The sequence below is a fragment of the Bos mutus genome, chromosome 2, assembly GCF_027580195.1.
Source record: "Bos mutus isolate GX-2022 chromosome 2, NWIPB_WYAK_1.1, whole genome shotgun sequence".
NCBI lineage: Eukaryota > Metazoa > Chordata > Mammalia > Artiodactyla > Bovidae > Bos > Bos mutus.
The window spans coordinates 15556719-15573799 of NC_091618.1; the positions used below are offsets into that span (position 1 = coordinate 15556719).

Below are 17081 nucleotides of genomic sequence, written 5' to 3' on the forward strand. Positions count from 1 at the left end.
TCCCACAGTTCAAACACCATCAGCATTTTCTTTGACCTCACTACACTTTTGATCTTTATCTCAGCGGTTCTGAATGTTTCACTCCTTGTTTGAATGTTGGGATGAGCTGTGGAACTGATCATTTAAACACTGAAGACCATCAACAAAGAAGGAATTTAAACAGATAGTAGGGCAGTTAAGGAGCTTATTAAAGCCAAGATGGAGCTGGTTACAGCTCTGTACAACCATGGAACCTCAGTAAATCATCATCTGGGCAGTCTCAGCTCTATTTTGAAATTCCTTTTTGACTCTCTGCCATTCAATAACAATGAATTAGTCTCTCAATCCCCCAAACCCTATTTTGATTTACCTAGATGTATGGCTTTGTTACTTTAAGTATAGATCTTCTTTTTAACTATTCAGAAACCAAGTCTGAAGTGACAGAGTTTCTTTAAAGAAAGGAACTCAACAATCAACATGTAAAGACCCTAGGAAAGATGTTAGAGACTTTGACTTAAAAACTGGAGAAACAAGGACCTTCCTTCCTTGAACAACTAAAAAAGTGGACAAAATACATAAAGCAATGCTTTTCAGACACTGGCTGACAGACAGTGCGGGCCTGTGATCAGAGAAAAGAGAAAGTGAGCCCTGAGGCTGCCTCAGTTTACTGCCTGGAGGCAGTTTCCAGAGAACATCCCAAGGATGGGGAACCCAAACAGAGCTCAGTGGTCTCGCTGGGCTGAAGAGAGCGAGATCAGAGATGCAGGAGGGCACAGTGGCTAGAATTTGTGAAACAGAACCAGAGAGATGGGTGCTACACTGGAGAAGACGAAAGAGAGAGAGGTGCACACTCCACAGTTCTGTTTATAGACAGGCCTCCCTGGAGTCTTTGGCTGAATACAGATCTGCACAGGCGTGAGAGGAAACTACTCAATTCCACTATATAAACGAGTTAGGAGACCCATTCTCAGAGTTCACACAGGGCTGGGAATAGCTGTGTTCACATCGGAGTAGAAAGACCTTGTACATGTTTCAATGCCATTCTCCCAAATCATCCCACCATGGCATTGAAGCATGTATAATAGCATATATGAAACGAGTCACCAGTCCAGGTTCGATGCACGATACTGGATGCTTGGGGCTGGTGCACTGGGATGACCCAGAGGGATGGTACGGGGAGGGAGGAGGGAGGAGGGTTCAGGATGGGGAACACGTGTATACTTGTGGCGGATTCATGTTGAAGTGTGGCAGAGCCAATACAATATTGTAAAGTTAAATAATAAAATAAAATGATAAAAAAAAAGAAAGACCTTGTAAAATACAAGGAATGAGAATCTTCAGAAGGGTATTGCCAGAGTAGTGGGAGCTATGTTAGTCCTAGAATAAAGACTGCTTTGGACCCACCATAACAAAGCTTAAAACCAGTCCCTGAAAGGATCCAACTGATTCCACGTAACTTAACTACATTCCAAAGCAAAGTATAGCAAACAAGAATATAAAATTAACAATGTCCAGTATCCAATAAAAACAACCAGGCAGGAAAAAAAAGTCATGAACCAGAAGAAAACAATATAAATAAAAACACAGTCAGAAATGACAAGGATGAAAGAACTAGCAGACGGGGTTGTTCAAACACCTATAATAAATATGTTCCACATGCTCAAGAAGTGGAGAGAAACAAACATGAGGACAAGAGGAAAGAGATGCAAAACAACAAACATCTGGAGATTAAAACATACCATCTGAAATTACAAATGCAGTGAATTAGGTTAACAACAGAATAGGAACCTCAGAAGTAAATGTAAAGACACCACATTAGAAACCATCTAGAATGAAGCTCAGACAGAAGACAGAATAAAATGGACAGAGCACCAGTGACCTGAGAGACAATATCAACAATGTAACACTCATGGAGTTTTAGAAGGAAAAGAGATCTGGGAGGAAAGGGACAGAGAAAAACACCTGAAGAAATAATGACTAAAATTTTTCCAAATCTGATGAAAATTATAAACCCATAGGTCCAAGGAGCTCAAATCCAAGCAGAATAAATATAAAGAAAACAGTTCCAAGGAACATCATAATCAAATGGAGGAAATGATAAAAAGAAAATCTTAGAAGCAGCCAGAGAAAAGAGACACATTACAGAGGACCAAAGATAAGAATTACAGCATATTCCTTATCATAAAGTATTCGAGCCCGTAGGAAACGGTCAGACAGCTTTAAAGCACTAGAAGAAAAAAAAAAACCTGTCAACTGATAATTCTTTACTCAGTGAAAATTTTCTCAAACTGAACTTTTAAAACAGAAAAACATGGAAATAACTAATTCTAGCATACCTGAACTACTGAATATATTAAGGAAGTTCTTTAGGCTAAAGGAAATTGATAAAAGATGGAAACGCAAAGGAAAAAAGATTGTCCAAAACAGTAAATAAGTAGGTAAATATAAAAGCTGTTTCTCAAAAAAGATAATTATTTAAGACAAATGTAGTAACGTATTAAATAAAATATATGATAACAGCACAGATGACAGGAAGGGAGAAATGGAAGGATACAGTTTTAAAGTTCTACCCTAGACATAAGGTGATATAATCTTGTTTGAGGATAAACAAGGCTACTTAGAGATGTATATTATAAACATGAAAGCAATTACTAAAAAAAGATAAAACAAAGATATAGGCAACAAGTCAATAATAAAGATACAATGAAGTAAGAAATAAGAAACTTGAATAATCCAAACTCAGGCAAAAGAGGGGAAAAAAGAACAGATGAGATAAATAGAAATAAAACAGCAAGATAGTCAATTTAAATGCAACCATATCAATAATTATAATAAATGTATATTGTTTAAACATTCCAATTAAAAGGCAGAAATTTTAACACTGGATAAAAAGAAAGCCCCAACTATAAGCTTTTTAAAAGAAACCTATTTTAAAGGTAAAGACATATATAGTTTAAAAGTAAAAGGATGGAAAAGATATACCAGGCACAAAAAAAGCACAGGAAAGCTGCACGACCGAATCAATATCAGGCAAAGTAGGCTTCAAAACAAGAAATATTACCAGGAGAAAAAGAAGATCAATTCAGAGTGATAAAGGGGTCAAACGCATCAAGACGGCTTATAATCCTAAATGTGTATGCGCTCAGCATCAGAATATCAGAACACATAAAAGTTAAAATTGACAGAACCAAAAAGAGAAAAAAACTCACAGTTATAGAAATTTGAATACTCTTATCCTAGTAACTGATAAAACAAGTGGACAGAAAAATCCATAAAGGTATAAAAGTCTGGAACAACATTACCAGTCTAATTTAGTTAGAACACTACACTCAATGACAACAGAATACACATATTCTGGATCATAAAATAAGTCTCAATGAATTTGAAAAAATCAAAACCATACAAAGTACATTTTCTGAGCATAATAGAATTATATTTGAAATCAATAATAGAAAGATATTGAGAATATCCTGGAAACAAAACAGCATACTTCAAACTAATCCATGGATCAAAGAAGAAATCAAAAGGGAAATTAGAAAATATTTTGAGCCAAATGAAATGAAAAACATTACGTATCAAAAATTATAGACTATAACTAAAGCATAACTTGGAGGAAATTTTGTAGCATTAAACATATATATCAGAAAAGAAGAAACATCTCAAATTATTAATCTCAGCTTCTACCTTAAGTAGACTGGAAATCAGTGAAATTGAAAGCAGAAAAACTACAGAGAAAAATCAACAAAATGAAAAGCTGGCTTTGAAAAGATTAATAAAATTTGATAAGCCTCTAGTCAGACTGATGAGAAAAATAAAAGAGAGGAGGCATAGATTATCAATAATAGGAATGAAAGATTTGGCAGATATTATAAGGGTAATAAGGGAATACAAGCAATTTTGTGGCAACAAAGTAAACAACTTAGGTGAAGGAGACAGATTCCTTGGAAGGCACACTCAAGAAAAAACAGATAACCTGAATAGCCCTTTATTTATTAAAGAGCCTGACTCCTTGGTTTAAAACCATTTCACAAAGCAAACCCTAGGCCCAGATGGTTTTACTGGTGAATTCTACTAAAGATTCAAAAAAGAAATAATACCAATAATATATAAACTCTCCCAGGGAATAGCGAAGAACTTCACTTTTGGAATCAGGCCTGAGTTTGAGGCCTGAGTTTCTGTTTCCATATATATTAGTAATATTACAGTGGACAAATCATTTCACTCCTTAAAGCTGCTCTCTTCATCTGTAAAGTGGGAGTAATAAGAAGAGTATTGCCTTGCACAGTTGTTGTAAGAATTAAATAAGAACTCGCATAATGTCCCAGGACGGAGATGAGCACATATATTAGGTACTTGATAAACTGTAATCATGATTCATTTTTATGTAACAAATGCTATTCTCATAAAACTCTTTCATTCTATTGTAAACAGAATGTAAATCTTCATTTATTAATTTTCGGGGAAAGAAGAGTTTTTCCTTTGGGGACTATAATTTCATGGGTAAAAGGCCTTAACACCATATAAAAAAAGCAAAGACAATAATGCAATCTGCAATTCTGAGATGCATATCTTTGGGGAAACAAGAAAAGAAGAGCGAAGAAAGTAAGGATTTTATAAGCCAGGAAAGGACAAGAAGTAGGGCCCGAAGAGTCAAGTGTGTGACTGAGAGTGCTAACAATACAGCACTGGAGATTTGGGGGAAATGCGAGAAAATTAAGGACTTAAACAGCAAAGTCTAAAAAAGGGATACAATCTATTCATTTTCTACAGGAATTCGTTAAATGGTTGGCATCTTGCACTCTGGAGAGATGAAGGTGGAGAGGCAGGAGTGATGATGGGGACAGTAAGTCATGAAGAGTGCAGACAAGACAAACACACACCAGATGCTTTTACACCCCAGGCACCAGCACTGGGGCTGAGATGAAGCAGCAAACAGACCAGGAAAGCTCCAAACTCAGGAAAGCTTTGGTTCAGGGCAAACAAAACTCCGCAAGCAACTCCAAGATACAGACGGTTGTTGTCTTACATCCCCAGCAGTTAGCCCAGCACCCTGCATGACGTCAATAAATCCGGGTTGAAGGAACAGATGTGAATATATATATTCGATAGTAAAACTACTGGCAGTAGAGAAGCTGCGCTGGAGTGGAATTCCTCTTTATCCCAGGGTTCTGCCTCCTGTCTCACTACTGTCCAAACCAGCCTCCACACTGGGGGTGTGATCCTTTGAAAAGAAGACTCTAATCACGTTTCTTCTGAAGTGTTTCAACAGCTCCCTGTGGCCTTCAGCACGAAGTCCAAATTCCTTGGCCTGAAAACCAGCGTTCTGTGTTTGACGCTGGCCTACTTTTCAGCTTTGTTTGTGTCCCTGCCCAACATATGTCATGCTCCCATCACATGGGACTACTGAAATCCCCCACGTGTACTACAGTCTCACATGTACACCCCATCTTTGCACATGCCGCTCTCCTCTCTGAGGTGCTCTCTCTGCCTGAGGCACTCCTCATTTCAAATGTCTCTTCCTCCAGATGGTGACACTTCTAAGCAGCACTACGTGATCCTTCCTCTAACCTTTCAGAAAGTGAAAGTGAAAGTCACCCAGTCATGTCCGACTCTTTGCAATCCTGTGGACTATACGGTCCATGGAATTTTCTCCAGGCCAGAATACTGGAGTGGGTTGCCATTCCCTTCTTCAGGGGATTTTCCCAACCCAGGAATTGGACCCAGGTCTCCTGCATTGCAGGCAGATTCTTTACCAGCTGAGCCACAAGGGAAGGCCAAGAATACTGGAGTGGGTAGCCTATCCCTTCTCCAGGGGATCTTCCCGACCTAGGAATTGAACCAGGGTCTCCTGCATTGCAGGCGGATTCTTTACCAACTGAGCTATCAGGGATACCTGTCTATACTTCTATTAGAGCACTAAGTACAATACCATAATTGATGTTTCCATGTCTCTCTTCCTTCAGAAACTTCCAGACTGCCAGGACTGGGTTTGAGTCATCTTTGCATCCCTAGCTACTAGTATGGGGATATGGAAGCTTCAGAAATGTTTTTTGAACAACAAAAAAAGCAAAGAACAGATTTTAAAGGCCAAAAGTAGAAATAAAGCTTAAATACTTGGGTGAACAAGACGTAGCAGTACTACTAAGAGACACTTGAAAGTGAAGTCACTCTGTTGTGTCCAACTCTTTGTGACCCCATGGAATTCTCCAGGCCAGAATACTGGAGTGGGTAGCCGTTCCCTTCTCCAGGGGATCTTCCCAACCCAGGGATTGAACCCGGTCTCCTGAACTGCAGGAGGATTCTTTAGCAGCTGAGTCACCAGGGAAGCCCAAGAGACACTTAGGGATGCACAAGTCCCTCCCTATAATTAGAAGGTCGTGCCACGGATGGCAGCTACAATGCTCCCCTCCAATTGTCTCTGTTACTGATCAGAGACAGAATTTGGGGCTGGATATACTGGAGGCCTGGCCCAGTATGGTACTTCTTATCTTATATTTTCCCCAACCATTTCTCACACTCATTTTGCCTTTGAGAAAGCAATTTCATTTTCATACGCTTTAGTGTCACCATTTCAAAATGTTCCAAAAGCCAAGTTCCTCTGTCATGCTCTCATTTTCTTTGTCTCTTACTGAATAGAAAGGGAAATTTCAGTACTAAATTAAGGATGAGAATATTCTGAGCCCAAAGTTAATGTACAACTTTAGGGAAGTTATATTTGTACATTAACTTTGGGCTCAGAATATTTTCATCCTTAATTTAGTACTGAAATTTCCCTTTCGCTAAGAGTTGGATACGACTGAGCGATTTCACTTTCATTTTTCACTTTCATGCACTGGAGAAGGAAATGGCAACCCACTCCAGTGTTCTTGCCTGGAGAATCCCAGGGACGGGGGAGCCTGGTGGGCTGCCGTCTATGGGGTCGCATAGAGTCGGACATGACTGAAGTGACTTAGCAGTTAGGGAAGTTATCATACCCCTCTACATTGCAACAGTCTCCTCCTTAAAATGCAACTGACCGTATTTCCAGGAGGTCACAGGAAATAGTAAAGGTGTTCCTGCGCACCTTACAGGTATTAACCCATTTAATTCTACAATCCTTTGAGGCAGGTACTATTATTATCCCCATTACACACAAGAAGACAGAGCACAGGGAGGGTGAAGACTTGAACAGGGCTGTGAAGGTGGCGCTAGTGGTAAAGAACCCGCCGGCCAGGGCAGGAGACATGAGAGACACGGGTTTGATCCCTGGGTTAGGAAGATCCCCTGGAGAAGGAAATGGCAACCCACTCCAGTATTCTTGTCTGGAGAATTCCATAGACAGAGGAACCTGGCGGGCTGCAGTCCATGGGGTCGCAAAGAGTCAGACACGACTGAGTGACTAACACTTTCACTTTTCAGAGGATACAATTGGATTTACACTTTTTCTACAAAAACATAATTTTACTTTTTTAAAAAAGCATTAAATATGTAAGTCCACATCACCCACCCCTCAAAAGATTAATTTAGACAAAATTTAAGGAACATCCACTATGTGCAGTAGAATATCATCAAATTACTATCTCTTATAAGCATATTTCCTGCTGAATAAATATGTGAATAAATGAAAACTCTTTCACACATGGATTCAGAGAAGCTCTGCATTTCCAGATGTTTCTTCAGAAGGAACGGGTGCCTTATAATAGTCATCTTTCCCCTAGAGAAAATATTCATTCCCACTTCAAGAGGGACAACTCAACTCCTCAAGTCTTTAGAAAAGCCTAGAGCCACCTTTCTCTGTATCCACGGTTTCTACATCGGTTTCTTCCCCATCAGAAAGAGAACACAGGAAGATCAGGTTACATTGGTGTCTTGGGCCTGTATAAATTCCTGGGAGGTTCTCTCTTCTGTTACGAAAAGTTTCCCTGGCAACCATATTTACACACTCAATTCCCTCCCCTCCTCTGATTCGCTGGTTGGTATAAAAATTAATTTGCATTGAATCGCTGAAGCTTACAAGTTAATCAGTTTAACAGACTCACAAAATGTTAGAATTTGGTTTCTAGCCAAAGCTCGCTTCTTGCGGGGACTGTCCCCTTTCTTTTGAAATCTGAATTGTAATTCTGTTCAGTTCAAATATTTTAAAACACATCAAATATGTGTGCTGGATATTTCTGGCTATAGATAAAGAAGAGAAAATTCTCCTAATGGCATCTGGTCAATATTATTAGTTAAGGAAGATCAAAGAGAGGAGGATGTACTTTACTTCTAAGTTAAGCGAGATCAGCTATGATAAAGAGCTAGAAGAGACGAGTCAAGGACCAAGACAAAGATGTTTAAGCCCTGTGAAATGATGAATTCAGGCCTAAGACTCTGGGTGATCAGAGCTCAGGACCTGGGTAAAGGAATGTGATATGAATATTAAGAATAAAGTGTCCTTAATTCAATCACCAAGTATTTATTAAACATCTAACAGTGCTTGGTGCTGGGAATATAGCAGTGGATAAGCCAGACCCAGGTTTTGCTTTCATAAAGTTTATAGTCAAATATTTCAATAGTGAACCAGCATTGGCTTTGTTATTGAACCAAGTATCTCTGGGCTAGGGGCTCATTATATGATTTCCTACAAGGGCCAGAATTAGTTTCAGGGTGGAGCAGGAACTTCCAGACAGAAACAACCTCAAAAAGTTCTCTTTGGAGAAGGTGAGTTGACAAGCCAAATCTTTGACATATACAATGATTTCTTTATATCTTCAACAACAATGACACATCTCTAGACAGAGAGATGAAGAAGAATGTATTTATCATAGGGCACAAAGTTAGGTACTTTGTAGTATACATACTAAAGAAGAGAGTACACATAAAAATTTAAATAAATAAAAAGCATATAAAGGTATCAGCCATTCTTAAGTATACTCAGCAACCATTTATGGAGCATCCTCTATGTTCAAGAAATAGTTTTAGGAACTGAAGCTATAGGTATGAAAAAGACTGAGTCCCTAGCAATTATAACAATGTTTTAAGTGCTATTAATAAGATGTTACAAACAGGTCTAGGTTTAGACAGCATATTAAAAAGTAGAGACATTAGTTTGCCAACAAAGGTCTGTATAGTCAAAGCTATGGTTCTTCCATAGTCATGTGTAGATGTGGGAGTTAGACCATAAAGAAGGCTGAGCGCCAAAGAATTGATGCTTTTGAACTGTGGTGTTGGAGAAGACTCTTGAAGAGTCCCTTGGACTGCAGGGAGATCAAACTAGTCAATCCTATGGGAAATCAACCCTGAATATTCATTGGAAGGGCTGATGCTAAAGCTGAAGCCCCAGTACTTTGGCCACCTGATGGGAAGAGCCGACTCATTAGAATTAAGACCCTGATGCTAGGAAAGATTGAAGGCAGGAGAAGGGGATGACAAAGGACAAGATGACTGGATGGCATCACCAACTTAATGGACATGAGTTTGAGCAAGCTCCAGGAGATGGGAAGGACAGGGAGGCCGGGCGTGCTGTATGCCCTGGGGTCTCAGTCAGTCAGACATGACTGAGTGACTGAACAGCAGCAGCACAAAGGAAGGCCAGAGAGGAAGGATACGACTCATGAAAAGCAAACTGGGAGATGCTTCCGAGATGTGATACTTTGATCTTAAAAGACAGAAAAGCTTGTTGTTTTAAGCTGATACATTCGGGAATAATTGTTTAAGCAATAGAGAATTACTGCAGTGCCTTATGGAGACTCCGCAAGCAGCACAGGCAGGAGACCATAAGCACCAGGCCACTAGACGCTTTCCTGACGTGCACTATAGGCCGTACTCTAACCTCTTCATGGTTTTCATTTCACAGATTCTTAGGCTCACTTGACCCATGATGGGAGTGGAGTGAAAGGAAGTAGCTTGTTCTGGAATGGGAATGACGCTGGTGATAGAGAAAGCAACACAACTGCAAAACCCTGCCTGAGATCCTTCACAAAGGAATCTATGCTGGCTGGTGCTAGGACTCGGTCAAGCGGTCAGCTAGCGTCAAGTGGTGTCAGGATTTGGCCAGTACCTGGTCAAATGATTACTCAGAGAGACTGGGAGTGGGAGGAGCCTGAGAATGAGTACATGTTGTTTTCTAGAGAGCAATAACCATGAAAACCAGAAAAACTGAACTTGTTGTCAGTTCCAAGTAGTGATTATAAAGCCTAAGACCAAAGACAATACCAAAACTTAAATGTTTCTGGTTTTCATGATCCCTATAGGTAGATGAAGGAGTAGAGTGGGCAAAAAAGCCAAGAAAGGGATAGTAACATTCATGATAAATGTGGGGAACAGGGCCACATGTTTCAAACCTGCTGGGTAGTCCCCAGTGGCTCCAGTCTGGTTAAGAAGTTATCAGATCAGGGCAAATACCTGTTCGACCCCAATTTCTGTTTCAGTAGGTTATGAAATGGTCTTCCCAGCTTCCTAGCAGTTGGGAACTTCTGACTACACAAGAAATATAAATTAACTATTTCTTACTTAAATTGGGAGTAACAACAGGATCAGGACAGTAACTCGATCTAATCATACTCTCATGATATGATGAATGAGGTTCCAGAAGCCATTCTGGGCAAATAATTCCTTGCCTCTTTTTTCTTTTCATACTGGATATCTATTAATACTTGAATTTCAAAATACCCCCCTTTTGCCCTTTATATCAGGAGTCAAAATGAAAAGACAGGAAAATGTGATGGTGTACCATGATATAGCAAGGACTTCAGGTTATGCAACCAAAAGGAATTATCAGGACAAATGCTTTCCTAGCTTTAGGAAGGAGTATTGATACATTTGGGTAGAACCACTTTCATACCAGTGCAAAATAAAAAGGCAGGTCTCCTTGTTAAAAAATTATCAAGAATTTCAAGAGAGCAACAACAGAGCATTCAACTGAGTGTGAGGTCTGTATAAATTCAGGGCCCCGGGAGACTGCACAGGTCACACACCCGTAAAGCTAGCCTGGCCTTCAGGGACAGTATAGTATGGTCCTTTTGTAGAGCTTGAGAGTCAAAACTGGGTCCACATCCCATCTTTGCCCCTCATTAATTATGCGATCAGGCAATTCACTTGGCCTCTCCATGCTTCTAGTAGGTTGTATGGTTGCAGTTCAGTACTGTGAGGATTAAATGGGATAATGAATAGAATGTATACAAGGTGCTTAACACAGGTAAGCACTCAATAAATGGTAGCTATCTATTATTGTTCAATGAAAGGTACAGGTAATTCTCAAAGCAGTAAGTTTAAGAAATGAATTGCTGAACTGCTGTTAAGGATATGAAAGAATGAAAATGATATTTCAGGACAACTAAAATAATGAAGTAGACAGGGAAGAGCAAATCTTCTGTTTGACTCTTCCGCCTTCTCTAATCTCTTCCCTATTTCTTTTTCCTTTTACTGCCAAACATGCAGAAGGTAAATACACGCTGTCTCCATTTCTTACCCACATCTCATGCCCCCATCCTCTTTAATCTGGTATTTAACAGCCCTATGGCTATCCTCCACAAAATTGAGGTTATTTTTAAAAAGCTACTAATGACTCTTGTTCACTAAATAGAATGGACATTTCCCACTTTTTATGTAAAATTTCATACTGATCAATCGCTTCAGCTTGAAACCCTCTCTTTGCTTCATTTCTACAGTACTATACCCTCATGGCCAACAGCATGTCTGATAGGTATCTATCGGGTTTGTGGGATGAATAAATTAGATGATTCTCTTGTTTCTGTGATATTCCTTATTTTCCACCATACTGGCCCCATTTCTTCTTACCTCCTTGAATGTGGGCAATCTCCATGCTTAGCCTTGGTCCTCTACGCCTCTATTTCAATGCTGTCACGCCACTAAGAATCAAGCGGGAACTACGCTAATCACATGGCTTTAATGATCTCCTACATATAAGACTCCCTGACTTCTCTCTTTTGAACACTAGTGCCTCCCCCACCAGCTTCCAAATAATTAGGGGATGTACCCACTTATAAATTCCAGTATCACCTCAAGATATCTAGCACTTAGCTTTTCCTCTTCTCCCCCAAACTGAGTTTTCTTTCCATCTGCCTTATTTCTGTTGATCTTGTCACTCAAGTTCAAGGCTATATTTGATTCTTCCTTCCTTCTTGTTCTCCATATCTATCAGTCAGAGTACTGTTCATGCTTCCTTTATAACAGTGGTCTCCACCCTTTTTGGCATCAGGGATAAGTTTCATGAAAGATACTTCTTCCATGGACCGGGGCTGGTCAGGGGATGGTTTCAGGATGATTCTCATAACGAACACACAACCTCGATCCCTCACATGCTAAGTTCACAGATGGGTTCAAGCTCCTATGAGAATCTAATGCCACTACTGATCTGACAGGAGGCAGCGTTCAGGCGGTAATGTGAGTGATGGGGAGTGGCTGTAAACACAGACGAAGCTTCTTTCCCTTACCTGCTGCTCACTGCCTGCTGTGCAGCTGACCTAATAGACCACAGCCCAGGGCCTCGGGACCCCTGCTTTATAACACTTATTGAACCTACCTCTTTCTATTTTCACTGCCATCGTCCTAATTTAATTCCTTCTCCCCTCACATCTGAACGATTTAAATAACCAGCTAATTGGTTGTACAGTTCTCTTTCTACCCCTTCTAAAGTTTATTCTATACACTGTTGTTGAGAGTCTTCTTAACATACTACTTTTATAACCCCCATTTCCTCAACCAAACATCTTCAGGCTTTCCATCATACAGGATAAAGCCCTAACTCCTTAGTTTGGCATTCAATGCCTGTTAAAATCTAGTTTCAGACAGAAAACAACAAAATACTGTAAAGCAATTATTCTTTAATTTAAAAAATTAATAAATTTTAAAAAATCTGGCTTCAATCAACACTTCCAATCTTACAACATCTATAGTTAAATCTTCTGATCTTGCCACATTGGTCAGTTTCATCAACTGACCCCTGAAAACTTTCCTCCATGCTCCAGTCCTGTGTTTTATGAACATATTTTCTCCTGTCTAGAAATCCCTCCCACTTTCCTTCTCTGTATATAAAAAAATCCACCGTATCTCTGAAAAAAAGCCTTCCTTGATAATCATAGTCCACAATGATCTCTTTTTGCAATTCTGATAATATCACACGTTTAGTACTTTGAAAATTTACGGAAGTATGCTTTATACTGAATTCTCACAAGTTTATAAAGTAGGTGGCATTATTACACACAAAGAAACAAGGTCAAATAACACGCACAAGTCACACAGCAAGTAACTTCTAGAACTGGGATCCAGATCCTTGTTTAGCTGAAAGTAACCCCTGGACTATAGCACCTCTTTCATTTTCCTGTCTCCTCCAAAGCTCAAATACAGCACAGTATTTACACACAAGCAGGTGCTCAGTAAACATGCTGATTGAGAAGATTGCTTAAGTAGCACCTGTGAGTCTCAGCACTTACAGAATTGTCAATCTCAGCAGAGCAAATTAAGCGTATCAACCCAGTGTCATGTTCTTTATGAGGCTTGATCTGTACTAGAGTTCAAGAGGGGGATTTGCCAAAAATTCACCATGTTCCATTCTAAAAATAAATTTTGATTTCAGCAAAACTAAAAGGCCCCTTCTCTGAGTCAAACATTAGGTGAGTTTTGGGGATGAGGTCTACTTGACCAATGCTGGGCCCACCCTTCCTCTGTTTCCAAAGGAGCAGGAAGTAAAAACAGGCTGGCTAAGTTGATGGCTTATGAGAGAAAAATGGACTATTTACAGTTCTAGAAGCAGAGGCTAAGGCAGCAGAACAGGATTTTCTCTGCTCTGGTAGCTAAGACCTCAGTAAAAGAAGCCTAATCAAAGTGAATCATGGGTGGAAACTGGATCAAAGAGGATAATAGTAAGATAATAGTAAAAAGAAGTAAGAACAGAAAGAAGGAAGTACTGGAAATATTCTACTGAAGAGATGGTGGTGCCCTTTTCTTCAGTTGCTTGAAGCTGTCAGATCCAACTCTGTTCTCCAGGGCTGGACCACTAACAGCAGGCTCTATCATCTCTGCATGATTTATGGTCTCAGTCCCAAACTGTTTGTCCTGACCCACATCACAGTCCAGCTCCTTCCAGCCTCTCATCTGATTACTCACTTCTCAAGGTCTCACAAATCTGACCTCACAGACTGGACGTTCAGCATGGCTTCCCTGGGTATGACCCGTATTGCTCCCTGACTGTATAGTTTAGACTTGCCCTCCTGGGATGGTGACTCTAGCATCACATCTATGCCCAGTGTTCCAATCCTCTACCTTGGAGCTATAGCAAATGACTCCTTTCCCACCTTCATATGGTTGGACCCTTCTTGGAAAGATATGAGTGATAGAGACCAGGAGTGAAGCTCAAAAAAATGATGAGGGAAAAATGCGGGGGAGAAGATCAACAAGATGGAATCTATCACTGGAAACTGTGGTGGGAATTAGAAACTCTAGGTTACTTTGTCAAGAAAGGAAAAAGGCTATGGCTGCATTAAAGCTGTTGCCTAGAGATACCATACTCCTAAAGCCTCTAGGACTTCCCTGGTGGCTCAGATGGTACAGCGTCTGCTTACAATATGGGAGACCCAGGTTCGATCCCCGGGTCGGGAATATCCTCTGGAGAGGGAAATGGCAACCCATTCCAGTACTCTTGCCTGGAAAATCCCAAGGATGGAGGAGCCTGGTAGGCTACAGTCCATGGGGTCGCAAAGAGTCGGACACGACTGAGTGACTAGACTAAACTAAACTAAAGCATCTATATTCACAGTTTCCTCTGCTTTGGCTGCTCTTTCTGTTCTTTCCAATCTTCCCTGCAAGGCAAACTCCTATTCATCCTTCAAGACCTTACTTAAACGTGTTATTTTCTGGGAAGCCTTCCCAGATCATCTCACACAGCTATCTGTTCCCTCCTCTGTGCTTCTTTATCGACACATCTATTATGCTGTTACCACTTCAACTGCCAATTTTATTTCTGTCTCTCCTACTACTTCTCTGAGGACAAGGATTAATTATCTTATTCATCTTTGCATCCCCAAGACATAGCAGAGTGCCTGGCAAACAGCAAGAGTTTGTTATTGTGTGATAAAAGACATCAAGAGCAACATGAAAGTGAAATTTGCACTTCATTTGCAAAAATCAAATTGGGTCCTGGTACTTTTCATGTGTAATTGCACTTTCCCTTGATTCAGAAGAAAGGACTTTAGACTCATAAAAAAATTCTATTGATATCACCGGTCATCTGCACTACTGAGAGAAATAGCCGTCTTCCCGCGCCCCCACCCCCCACCACTTCCAAGAAGCTCCCAGGACAAGCTTAGTATTAGTGGCACACGGCCCATCCTACCATTTCCATTGTAGTGAAAGCTAAATTACACTGTAAGCCTAAAGCTGCCACCATTCTTAGTGAACTGGTGGTGGTGGGTAATTAAAAAAACACACTTCTCTAGCAGACCTAATAGGAGAGTGAGGGAGGAAGATAAATTTAATCCTGGCCTAATAAGAAATTTGTTAGAAACTCACGCAAACAGCCGCTTCCTCTGGACATGACAGACCCGATCCAGGTGTCCAGCAGTGACCTTTTCCCATGAGTGTCAGGCCATCACCCAGCACAGAAAACCAGGGCCCAGTGCCTTTCTTGGGCATCCCTCCTTCTGAAACCTGGCAAATCTTGGGGGGCCTGCTTTTCCTTTAGGGGATTGTCAGCTCCTCCCAGCACCGACAATCCCCAGGTCCCTTGGCTGGTGCCCCCCAAGCACCGCTCTTGCCTTCGTCCCACCGGGGCCCCAGCTTGACTCCGGGTCAAAAGTGCCGGCGGCTGGGCTGTCAGGCCGCGGCTGGGAGGGAGCGCCGAGGTCAGGCCCGACCCCCAGGTCTCCTCCACTCCGCGGGACGCGCGGAGTAGACGCAGGCCGCGCAAGGCCACGGGCTACTCAGGCGCGGGCCTCTGGGCGGTGGGGGTTGGGGGGCGGGGGACTCGGGCCCCCCCCCAGAGAAACCGCGCGAGTGCGGGTACTCCAGCCGGTTCCCCGCAGCCCCCCGCGAGTCCCGGCCCCAGAGCTGCCCCGCAGTCCTCGCCCGGCTGCGTCCCGACCCCCAGGGCGTGCGGCGGCCGGTCGATCCGCTCGCCCGGTTGCTCGGCCCCCACGCGGGCCCCACGGCGCGGATCCCAGGTCAGGCCGCCGCCGCCTGCCTGCCGGTGCCCACGGCAATGCCCCGCCCAGCGCAGCCCGGCCCGGCCCGGCCTTGACAGCTGGGTGCCCAAAGGGTTAAGCCGGTAGCGCGGCGGCCGGAATGCCCCGCGCGATGCCAGTCCGCCGCGAGCTGGCCCCAGCGCGCACGCGCCCGCCCGTTACCTGCGGTCGCGTTCGCGCTCCTCCTCCACCTGGCTGCTCTTTCCCCGGGGCCGCCCCTCAGCCCGCCCCCTCGGCTCGGCGCCGCGCACCCTGCTGGCTACTCGGCCAAGGCCTGGGGAGGAGGGGCGTGGGGGCGATTACCATATATTAGCATACCAGCGTGCGTCACGTGGCCTCTCCAGCCAATTGGCACTGTGGAGAGGCGGGGATTGGGTTGAACACGCCTAGGTGCTGCTCCGGGCCTGAACCGGTGGCCATGACAACGTCTGAGAGGGAGGGGGTGAAGGGGGGAGGCACAGAGCATCTTCACTACCTGAGCTGGTGTGAAGGCATCCCCACATTTCCCACCCCGTGGAAGGCGAGGGGCTGAATTTGGCTCCTTTGGCTCCTCTCAGAAGTATTCAGATTCAGCAGACATTTATCGTGCGTTTACCATGGGTCTAACACTTTTCTGCAGAATATGATTCCCTGGATAACCCTGTGATGTCTGTAACCCCACTTGGTAGAAGGGAAAGAGGAGGCTCAGAGAGGGTAGATCACTCACCCAAAGTCACAGAGGCACACTGAATGACAAAACTAGAGATTGAAGCCCATTTCTGACTTCAGGGCCCCTGAGTTATTTTCTCCAGTAGGGGTCTCCCAGCACCTCCTCACAATTCCAGGTATACCAAGCAGCTGGAAGAATCCTCATAGAAACTCTGTACAGGGCTTTAATGTTTCCTTACAATGACCTTTGAGATTAGTAGGCAGAACAATGATGCCCAAATCGCAGATAAGAAATGA

General features: G+C 42.4%; 1 protein-coding gene across 3 annotated transcripts in view; it reads right to left on the bottom strand.

Moving 5' to 3' along the window:
- Positions 1-16392, bottom strand: part of PHC2 (polyhomeotic homolog 2) — a 111452-nt gene extending 95060 nt beyond the window's left edge. The window contains exon 1 of one of the 3 annotated variants that reach the window (XM_070385090.1): positions 16299-16392. The gene's annotated coding sequence lies outside the window, so the exon portion shown is untranslated. The remainder of the gene's footprint in view (positions 1-16298) is intronic. The other 2 variants (XM_070385097.1, XM_070385105.1) reach the window with 2 other exon arrangements.
- Between the last annotated feature and the right edge of the window lie 689 nt (positions 16393-17081).